The 10,892-nt window shown below is 40.9% G+C and overlaps 1 long non-coding RNA gene across 1 annotated transcript; it reads left to right on the plus strand.

Annotated features, from left to right (window-relative positions):
* The first annotated feature begins 443 nt into the window (after positions 1-443).
* On the plus strand, positions 444-1,511 carry LOC145422079 (uncharacterized). Its single transcript, XR_013903470.1, has 2 exons — positions 444-732; positions 809-1,511. It is a non-coding gene; the product is annotated as an uncharacterized LOC145422079 (long non-coding RNA).
* The last annotated feature ends 9,381 nt before the right edge of the window (positions 1,512-10,892 follow it).

Raw genomic sequence — 10,892 nt, forward strand, 5'->3', positions numbered from 1 at the left:
CCAAGGTTGTTGGACATGTGTCTCAGTGAATCCAGCAAAGTAACAATATCAAATTTCACATTACATATTACTGATCAACATAGTAGTCTAGCTACACCAACAGCAGGAATACTGAAGTCAATACTGTAAAGTTTAACAGCAGCACAAACTATAAACTCCAAAATAACCATACAGTTGATTCACCTCCGGTACTTTAACTGGGCTGACTCTTTGTTAGGTGTGTTTAATGGGCAGAATAATTCCCAATTATGTACAATTATAATATGTTAAAATGGACTTATGTACATAAGGCCATTAATAATTAACTGTACGTAGCTATTTGCTTTATGACTATCTAGACAGTGTGAAGAAGTGAAGTATTGAAATTATTTTATGTTGCATAATGACAACATGTTGCCCCTATACATTTAAGGACAAAGTTCAATGACCGCCACCTGCTGGATGGTGAGTGCAGAGGGGCGTGTAATTGTTGAGCTGGACAAAGAGAACATCTTTGCTGATGCAATGTCAGTCTTCTTTGGTTCATTCTATGTATTGAACCTGGAATACCAGGAGTCAGCGTGTGCAAGGTTTTTTGTAAGGATAAACCCAGAAGAGGGAACAAAATGTACCTCCAAGGTTGGGACAAGAAGGACTGGGACCACTGTGAAGCGAAAGGTTGTTCACATTAACCCTCATGTCACAACTTTCCTCCAGTGGCTTACTGAATTTGAGTGGAGAACTTCAAATTAGGTAACTGTTTTTGCCATTTTTAGTAAATTTCTTGTATAATTTAAGTGACCAATGTGTGTTACCCATGTCTCCACAGATGATCCATGGCCCATGCTTTCTGGATATTTACACAAGACGAGCAACAATGAAGACAAGCTCTCTCGCCATCTTGCAAGACGCTGTTTCTGTCCAATAGGTTTTTTGAGTGCAAGTGTTGATTTTTTTTCCTGCTTTTACCTGTTTGTTAAAAATTATTTCAACTACTTACACTTTAATTGTCACATGTATTGGCTCACCCTACAAATCAATGAACTCAGTCCACAAAGCAAGATCAGGGTTCAGTGCAGGTCAGTCAAGTTCCTTCACGCCACACACGCTCATCCATGTCGTGGACCCTGCTTTGTGCATTGATTTGGTGGTGTGAGCCAGTATTTTGGACAAAGTGTATATAAAGGCAGACGTGTGGGGCTTGATATTATATCCATTACAATTCAGTTTGTTTGTATGGTGCCAACAAAATGAATGCCAAGGCACTTCACATTGTAGGTTTGAGACCCTACAAAATATAACTAAGGAAACCCAACACTTGAGCATGTGTTGTCTGCCATGATATGGACATGACATAATATCGTTATTGTTTGTACAACCATCTGAGAAAATAATGTATTACATGGTTTAGTAAAAACAAGTGCTTGCTCAATGAAAATATGTTTTCAGTTCTTTTCAGTTATTGATTTTGGAAATGTGTATTTCAGCAGGGAAGAATCAGAATTGAAATAAAGTGGTGTAAAGCACATGAATTATATTTTGTGTGTGTGTGTGTGTGTGTGTGTGTGTGTGTGTGTGTGTGTGTGTGTGTGTGTGTTGTGATATTATTCTGTTATTATATGTTACCTTATATATGTAATCAAAGTAGTTGAATTAGAATACTGCTGTAGATCATATTATACCCTTTAAAATAGAGTGTGTGATCTGTATGTAGTTTAGTTCTCATTATACTTTTGAGTTAACAGAACATATTCACATATTAGTTCATTAGATAAATGTGCATCACTCTGTATCCTTGATCTGCTGGGAATGTGTTACACTGTTTTCTTGACATGCTTAATTGTTGAATCATGAAGAGAAGGTTGTAAGCAGGAGACTCTGTGTCTAAAGACAGGGGAGATAGATAGACCACATTCCACACCCCCACCTTACAGAAAGCAGAGAAACAACTGCCGAGGTCATAACTTAGGCGCTGTAACAGAGAAAAAATGTGATGTTTTGGCTTTTACGACTAGCTGGGGGCCACTAGAGACTATAAAAAGCTGAGCAACCCGTCACCATTTTGAGACATGTGCCTGACCCTCTGGTAGCATCTCTCCCGTCCGGACGTTCTAATGCTCTTATTGTTGAATTGTATGCAAATAAATGATTGTTGATTGAGCATATATACACCGAGTATTTGTCCTTCCTTCAGCCCAAAGATTCAAAGAACTGCGTGTTTTCAACAACTTGGTGCCGTGTGACCCGGATCTTTGGTGTGCTGAGGAGGTGCAGATTTGACCTTTGGTGAGATCGTGAGGCGAGGTGAACAGAGGACCGGTCCAAAAATAAAAAGGTAAGCACAGCCTGTTGTATTATAAATACCAAATGTGCATATTGGGCTTTCCAAATTAATCTGTTCGCTGAGTCACATGTATTTTCACAGTAAATTTGTCGGTGTCTGGTTTTTGGCGCAAGATACTAACAACATAAGTTGAGGCTGAATTCCAGGGTGTTAAATAAACTGCTTCTACCGAGATACTAATAACATACTACGTTGGTCTAGATTGCAGTAATCTGCTTCTACCGAGATACTAATAACACACTACGTTGGTCTAGATTGCAGTAATCTGCCTCTACCGAGATACTAATAACATACTACGTTGGACTAGAGTGCAGCCACTTTACCTTCCACATTTAATTTTGTCTAATACTGGCTTCTGTAGCAATAATACGTTAGAATTTATTCTGAAGACGCGGCCATAAGTTCAGTACATTGAAGTCGAGGTTTGTTTATTTTGTTTATGGTGTCAGTGACGTCCTGGCTTTTGCCGGCTATGAAATAGAAGTTGATTTAAGGACAAGCAGATGCTGGCTTCACGGTGCAGTTGGACGCTGGCAACGCGAGAGCGAAACACGTCCGTAGGTTTGGTTTATGATACGGCGTGTTCCGGTGGTGCGGCCGTGAAGTGCAGTAGTGGTTGGTGCTAATTTTAGTACATTTGAGAGAGGTTTTGACGGTGGTTTGTGGCGTCAGTCGAGTATAAAGGGCTGCGGCCATAATACAAAGTAAAAATTTAAGTACAGAGCAACACCTGGTTTATGATGTCAGGTATAACTTCGGGGATGCAAGCATCACTTTTATGATGCGACTTTGCCCCGTGGTGGCGGTCATAATCGCAGAGAAAAGGGTATTTTGGTCTATGGTGCAGTGTGCTTTAAGAAGATCTAATAGTTGAGCTCAGAGGTTTCTGTGTAAAATTCCCGCTGAGGAAAAGTGTTGTGTGTGAGTGTCAAAGCGCGCTCTGGGTGAGAGAGTGTGTGTGAAGCTGCGAGGCGCGCTCTGGGTGCTGTCTTGTGGGTGAAGCGCGCACTGAGGGAGAGTGTGACTGAGACGCGCTCTGAGTGTGTTTTGTGTGGAGTGTGAAGCGTGAACACAGTGACAGTGACGGTTAATGTGTTTGATTAGGAGGACATTAGAGCAAATACACATTTTAGGATCAAAGGTTGATGCCTAGTGTACCTGTGGAACTTTGCCTATGGAGTAGCGACCCTCCTGTCCAGGGACGCTTGGCCAGGACCGGCGGCGTCCGGGTGCTGAGGTGGTGACTTGGGGAGGTGAGGGCCCCCGCATAGCCACGGAAATAACACTGGAACGACCGTGTAATCACGGGTTCACATTTATTTCCGGACTAGAACAAGACACATTTTGCGAACAAACGTTGAGTCTAGATTTAGTAAAGAAATATAAAAAGGTTGAATTCCTCGTTTCAGTGGTTGAAATTGTTGTGTGCCTGTCCCCTGACGAGTGTGAAATTAAAATAAAGAGGGAATTTGGAGCCACATAGAGATAGACGGGCATAATTGGGTGTATTACTCTGTGGTGTAATAAAAATAAAAAGGAGAGATAGTAAGAGGTGTGCAGTGGAGAATTATGGAGGAGTAGAGAGAGGAATGTGTTGGGAGACTGGCGTACAGTTTACGCTGTCAAGGTAGGCGTGTTGCCTGCTTATCTGTTTAACAGTGATGAAAATGAAATTAAAATAAATCTCTTAGTGTGTTAATACAGGAAGCTGCGGACCTGGACCAACTGCCCCCACAAGCACAGCGGCCGAAGCAAAATTATAGGTAATGGGAACCACACCCAGCACGAATCAGCAGCTGTGAAAAAGACAGCAGCGAGGAGAGAATTAGAGGAGGAATTAAGAGAAGTTTTAACACATAAAATTGGGGCCAACGGACTTGTGGAGGTTGGGAAGGCGTCCGGAGCATCACAACAAAAAGGTGAAACAAAAACACACACAAGCAGAGAAATCTGAGAGAAAGGCTCCTTTTAAGGTAACGCCTAGTTTGAGAAAAGATAAAATTAACCTGCTTTTATACAAATGCACATACACGCAATGAAGAAACAGCTTACACTCATGAACACGTGAAGATTTTCCAGCAAGGTTAAAGAAAAATTAACATACTTAAATGATGAAGTCTATACATTACTGACAAAGAAACCCTCTGGGTTGCAGGACAACAATTTAACAAAAAAAAAAAAAAAAGGAACACTGGTCTAACCAACCAGGCAAGACACAACAAATTTAGTGGTTAAAAGATTCAAATTGTGACATGTTTTCTGTTGATTGATTAATAAAAGTGATTACTGAATGAAAGAAAGTTCCTTTTTGGGCTTTTAAACATGATCTTAAGAATTTTAACATGTACTTGTGTTGTCCTGTCAACTTGGTGGGTTAGGAGTTGATTATATCGGGAGACAAAAAACAAAAAAAAAGGGGGAGAGAAGGCTGACACAGGGCCTGGCCCCATTGCCTCCCCTCTGAATAACACAGCCAACACAACATCATTTTCCTGTTCGTTTGTTTTTGTTTTTTTGTTTTTTGTTTGTTTTTGTTTTGTTTTTGTTTTTTCTATACATATTTAATTACAGGCTGCTTTGCCGGCCCTGAAAGCCGAGGCTGACTGGACTCCTGCTCTCCCCCATACGTGACACTGACCAAATGCTGCAACAGCTGGACCCACAACAACGACCTGAGAATGTCAACAGACCTGCAGGAATGTGATCTCATGCAGCCGAGACGGAGAGCACTAAACCTAAGGCCCGTTTCACTACACGGGGGAAAATTCCCAGACTGCGTCAGCTGACAGAGCTGTGACGAGACGCCCGCCAAGCCCGAATGAAAAGTAAGGCCGAGCGAAAGAATGCTGACCTTGATAACTTTGCATTCACACTGTGCAGGACAGTGATGGACCAACACGGATGATCGGGTGGCGAAAAAGGGCGTGACCGAGACAGGAGGAGTAACTGAGGTCAGAAGGCACCTCAGAATGGACAAAAACACAGAAGAAGATGCAGGTTTCACCTGCGGTGAACATCGACACTGGAGAAAGGACTGCCCCAATTGGGGTCAGAACCAGGACGGACTGAATTTTGAGCAGCAGCAGCAGCAATGGTCGCAAACAAACTGAAAAGGAGGGGGGCAGGACCCCAGGCCATGCTTCAGGCCGTGGTTTACCCAGAACACCAGAACAGGAAAGTGATGAACACAAACACCCACACAAACACACACATCTACATGCACTGACTCAGAATGAAGGGAAACACACACACACACACACACACGCACACACACACACGGGAATGTTGATTCACTGAGAAGTGATGCACACACATACACATGCACACGCTTGTGCAATAAAGAGTGATCCACACGCACACACACATACACGCTGATGCAATGAAGAATGCTTTGCTTATGCTGATATGCAAAATGCTGCACACAAACATCCCAATGCATAATTTTTATGAGGAGCCATTGATTACCATTAAAAACTTAGAATGTGTTATATGTCCCACAGAGGGCATTTATGTAGATTTTAGGAATAAGGTCTAAAAAAGTTTGGTTATGAAAACAATGTCTGTGCGTGATGTCTGTTTATGGCTCAAGGCCTTGACTGAATTCTTTGCTGTGCTTCACACAGCCCTGATGAGGAACAGTGGCACAGAGTGAAAATGATGAATTAATAGTGTAAGTTTTAGGTCGGAGTACGGCATTTTCTGTGATTGAGTTTTAATTCAAGGAGGAACAAAAGGTGTTACGGCACCTGAGGTTCTCATTCCCACACAATATTGTCCCGGCAGGAAGCAAAATGTTCCTGTGAATTTCTGGTTGATTGTTTGGTTTTGTTTAGCGCTAGCTTGATTTTATCAGTGAGCTTTGTCTTGTGTTCTTTCTCGTAAGCGAGAGAGGGATAGTTTTATGCTTGGACATGTCTGCAACGGGCCCTAATTTGTGTTATTTTAGTAGTATTTTGTTGGTTATGTCTGTTTTCGTTTTTGTTACAGTGCACTGGAGAAAAAACATCTGAGAGGTGTGATCCACCGGTGGTGATATGTTGATATTTTGTGAGTTCATGATTTAACAATCAGCTCTTTAAACCAGGCCTGAAAGATTGAAATTTAAAGCGCTATGAAATATTCTTACAAAAACAGTTGCAAAGTGTGCTTCTCCATGATTGTAATTGGCTTGGGAGAAATTCACTTATAGGGAACACTGAGAAGTTCTGAGTCTAAAAGGATTGCACCGAGTCAATCCGGCCCAAAAAACAACAAGGAATTGTTTTCCTTTAAAATGATGACGTCATCTTGCTGGTGATGGAGGCTCGAATAGGTTGCGCGGGAGACTCCATTATCAGCAACATCTGGTATGAATGTGTATGGAGGTATGCATGCGAATGGACTGTGATGGACTGACGACTAAAAGTTTTGACTGACTTGATACGGAGACAATGACTGCACCCACTTTAGGATTAGTAAATGCCAATAAACAATTCATAAACAATTCACCCAGCCGACAAGAGAAGGGTGGATGCTTCGCTTTGTTTTGTTTTGTTTTTTCAGGAGCAGGAGGATAAGAGAGACTGGAGGAGGAGACTCTAGCTTCACATAAGTATGAACTGCAGACTTAACACTGTGGTTGCTGATTTTGAGTTACTGATGTTTGCATTAAGAAAACTGTGCTATATTAGCTGTGTTTTGATTAAGGTATCATGTTATATTATTGGGAATGCCAAATGCTACAGTGGAGAAGACTTTTGATACCACTCATGACTGGAATATGTTATTATTAACCATAGCAGGCCACTGTAAAAAGTCAATTAAATTTTATAGAGGAAAATCGCCAAAATTGAACAATACCTATGAATGACTGGCCACATTCAGAATAGAGATATGCAATAATAAACATTGGTCCACATGATTTAGGTTCTCACTTGAAATAGTAAGTTATTAAATGTAGAATATAATCGACAGGGACATTTGATAGGATGTGGTACTGAAAAAGAACAAGAGCAAAGTAAATAAAGAAAATATTGTGTTTAGTTTGGATAAATTCAAATTAAAATGTACCATTACACTCAGAGGATCAATATGGAATAAAACATATGCAAAATTTGTAGGAAGTACATGACTGATAACTGTTCTGTCCTGAGCGTTTGTTTCTAGAGCACCCACTTGACCACACCAACAGTTTCTCGCCACCGAGGAGGGGTACTTGCAAAAAAAAAGAATAAAATAAAAATCTGAGTTTAACAAAACATTTTAAATGTAAATATCAAGCTTACCTTTCTTTTTCCATGAAATATGCTTGTGGGCACGCCAGCCATTTTGAAAAGGTGGGCAAAACAATTGGCAAGGCCACACCCCCACACGTGTGATATAATTTTAAAGGTACTGTTGCCCTCTCTAAGAAACATCAGGACTTAGAGGAGTGGCAAGTAGAGTATGCGAGCTACAAGCAAAAACTAAAATGTGTACTACAGTGTGCAAAAATGAAATACTGGGTCATCAGGGGGTCATGAGGGACATTTATAAAACTAAAAGTCCCACTAACCTTAAAGTGCACTTGAAAAGCCCACACAAGAAGGTTAACCTAGCTTACCTAGAAGACCTCATCAGGGGGAGCACACGCCCCCTCCTTGAAGAGCTCACCCACTCAACCCGCATCCCCAGAAAACAGCTAACCCCAGATAAGGCAGCGTGATGTATCCCGAGACAACAGGACTGGGACATCTAAATAAAGGTGTGAAACAATCGCCTTCAAAAGGTTATCAATTCACTTGAACCAAAATTAGGAACACACGGTGCGGCAAGAGTTAATAGTTATTAGTCTCAACACCCAAGGATAACCAGAAGAGCATGACTGATATGGTGGGACTGGGATTTTGTTACACTTAATTTTTGCGAAACACAAATAAAACTAAATTGAAACTAAGGATTTTCAGAAAATAAAAACTACACTAAACTAGCAAAGAATTGGTAAAAACTAATTAAAACTGATATAAAATTGAAAATCTGAAGTCGAAGCTAAATAAAAATAAAAACTGATGAAAATTGCAAAACTATTACAACCCTGGTGCAGAGATTGGCAAATCTGACCAGGAAACGTTATAAAATGGATTGTCAGAACAGTCAGCGTTAAAGCCACATTTGACAGTCCATACTAGGATGGCATTGGACATCTTGGGGGTGGAAAGGGGTTGGTGTGACCAAGGTGTGGTTTGGCTTGTCGTATGTATATTTGAGATCATATGGCTCTGGATGGACCGGTTACCAGGGCATGGAAGGAGGACAGACTCATTAAAGGAGGAGAAGGAACTTGCTGGGATTGGAGATCCTCTGGGTGAGTGGTTGATTAAAAGTATGCATAAAATAGAAGTTATCTGTTGTTATTGATTGGTAATAGATTGATAATTGGCCACATTTACAGCTGTATTGACTTGTTGTGGACGTAGTCGACTTCAGGTTTAAACACTCTAATTAACAGGGTGAAAATAGTGACATTAAAGGAAGAGTATGCAGCACCACCCTGTCAGACGCCAGTGATGGTTTTCATTGCAGGTGTAACCATGATCGTTTTTATACATATTGCAACTTGTTGCTCATTGTAGAGTTGTGCTCAAGTTAATAAGGGTTAAAAGCTACAGTCAGCGCGAATGTCTGACTGATCTATTGAGGGAAAAGGCTTCGAGCATAGAAGGCCGCACGCGCTTACAAAACACTGATATCATGTTATTCTTTGTGATCTTTTCTTAAATTATGTCTTTAAGTTTAGTTTAAATAGTGGCAGTTAATTAAACGAGATTTATTAAAATATTAAATACCTGAGTCAGAACGTTACACGCGGATCACCTTAAGAGTCTGGGAAACTTTGTAGCTGCCTAACTTTTTTGAATGTTCTAGCTCCGTTGATTTGACACATTGGAATGTGTCAAAAAAGGGGGGGAAGGTTGAGCTTTAACATCAAACCAGGATTATTTGAACATTTTATAACTTCATTTGTGTCTTTAATAATTTAGGAATGGTAAAGCTTAAGCTAATAGCGGTCCGAGAAGACGGACCTTTTAGAGAATCAGTGAAAAAGCATAAACTATCACTTTCATGTTTAATCATTACTCATTGAAATGAACTGAATAGCGTTTAGAAGATTTGTTAATTTTTTGTCTTTTGTTAAAAAGAGGGGTTTCAATAATTTTCAGACACACCTTGCAAATGTGCTTATAACGAGTTGGCACTCGGCCTTTTGAAGGTCAGAAGCTTCGTTTGGCGTGACTGTCCGGACTGATAAAGTGTAAGAAATGCCTTGAGTGCGGAGGGCGAAATGCAAACATGCTTACACACACATAAGATATGATTAGAATAAGTCCCTGGGACATTCTGAATGTTTTAGACCAATTCTGAATCACTAGAAGGTCAGTAGATAAGAACATTAGATTATTAGGGTTAGGAAGAGAGGTGCTTTGGTTTTCTGTCTCTTACAGAGAAAGGAACAGACACCAGACGAGGTCACAGAGATGCGAGGATCCTCCGTAGCAGAGTCAGACACAGTGACAGCCGAGACAGCAACTGGGGTCAAGTGTCATGACGTTTGGGCTCCTGGAGAAGATGGATCCCACAAACACAGCAATAACCATGAAGGGGTTGGCGAAAACCAGGAACACCAGACCAACGAGGTTCGAGAGGCTCTTGGCAAAAAGGGGGACACGGCGGTGACCCCAAAACACACAGATCCTTGTTTGAAATCGCAATAATCCCCAGAACTGTGCAATGACTAAAGGGTGGTCTAACCCCGGAGGACGAAGAAAGAAGCTGAGAATCACCCAACTGGAAGACACTGGTAGCTGCAGCAATAAAAATAAAGGTTAAAAGCTCCTTAGACAGAGGTTCTAGTCTAAGTACATTTGAAAGGTATAAGGGGGCATTAAAATGGGAGTGGAAAACTGGAGCACCAAAATAAAGCTGTGGGAAAATGGGGAGTGATGGGAGTGTCATCTGTAACTGCTGTTATGGTTGTAAATCTAACTTTGCTTGCATCTGAACTGCATGAACACAGAGGTCATCCCACATATGGTCCACCCGTTAAAGGGGGACAGAGGGCCTCAGGATCAAGAAAACCTGGACCTTGCAACGCTGAAGTGCTTGTTATTAGTGATCTCTTTAATGAGAGATCAAAAGAGGGTATTGTGATATTATTCTGTTATTATATGTTACCTTATATATGTAATCAAAGTAGTTGAATTAGAATACTGCTGTAGATCATATTATACCCTTTAAAATAGAGTGTGTGATCTGTATGTAGTTTAGTTCTCATTATACTTTTGAGTTAACAGAACATATTCACATATTAGTTCATTAGATAAATGTGCATCACTCTGTATCCTTGATCTGCTGGGAATGTGTTACACTGTTTTCTTGACATGCTTAATTGTTGAATCATGAAGAGAAGGTTGTAAGCAGGAGACTCTGTGTCTAAAGACAGGGGAGATAGATAGACCACATTCCACACCCCCACCTTACAGAAAGCAGAGAAACAACTGCCGAGGTCATAACTTAGGCGCTGTAACAGAGAAAAAATGTGATGTTTTGGCTT

Source organism: Astatotilapia calliptera, chromosome 18 (assembly GCF_964374335.1).
Source record: "Astatotilapia calliptera chromosome 18, fAstCal68.1, whole genome shotgun sequence".
Taxonomy (NCBI): domain Eukaryota; kingdom Metazoa; phylum Chordata; class Actinopteri; order Cichliformes; family Cichlidae; genus Astatotilapia; species Astatotilapia calliptera.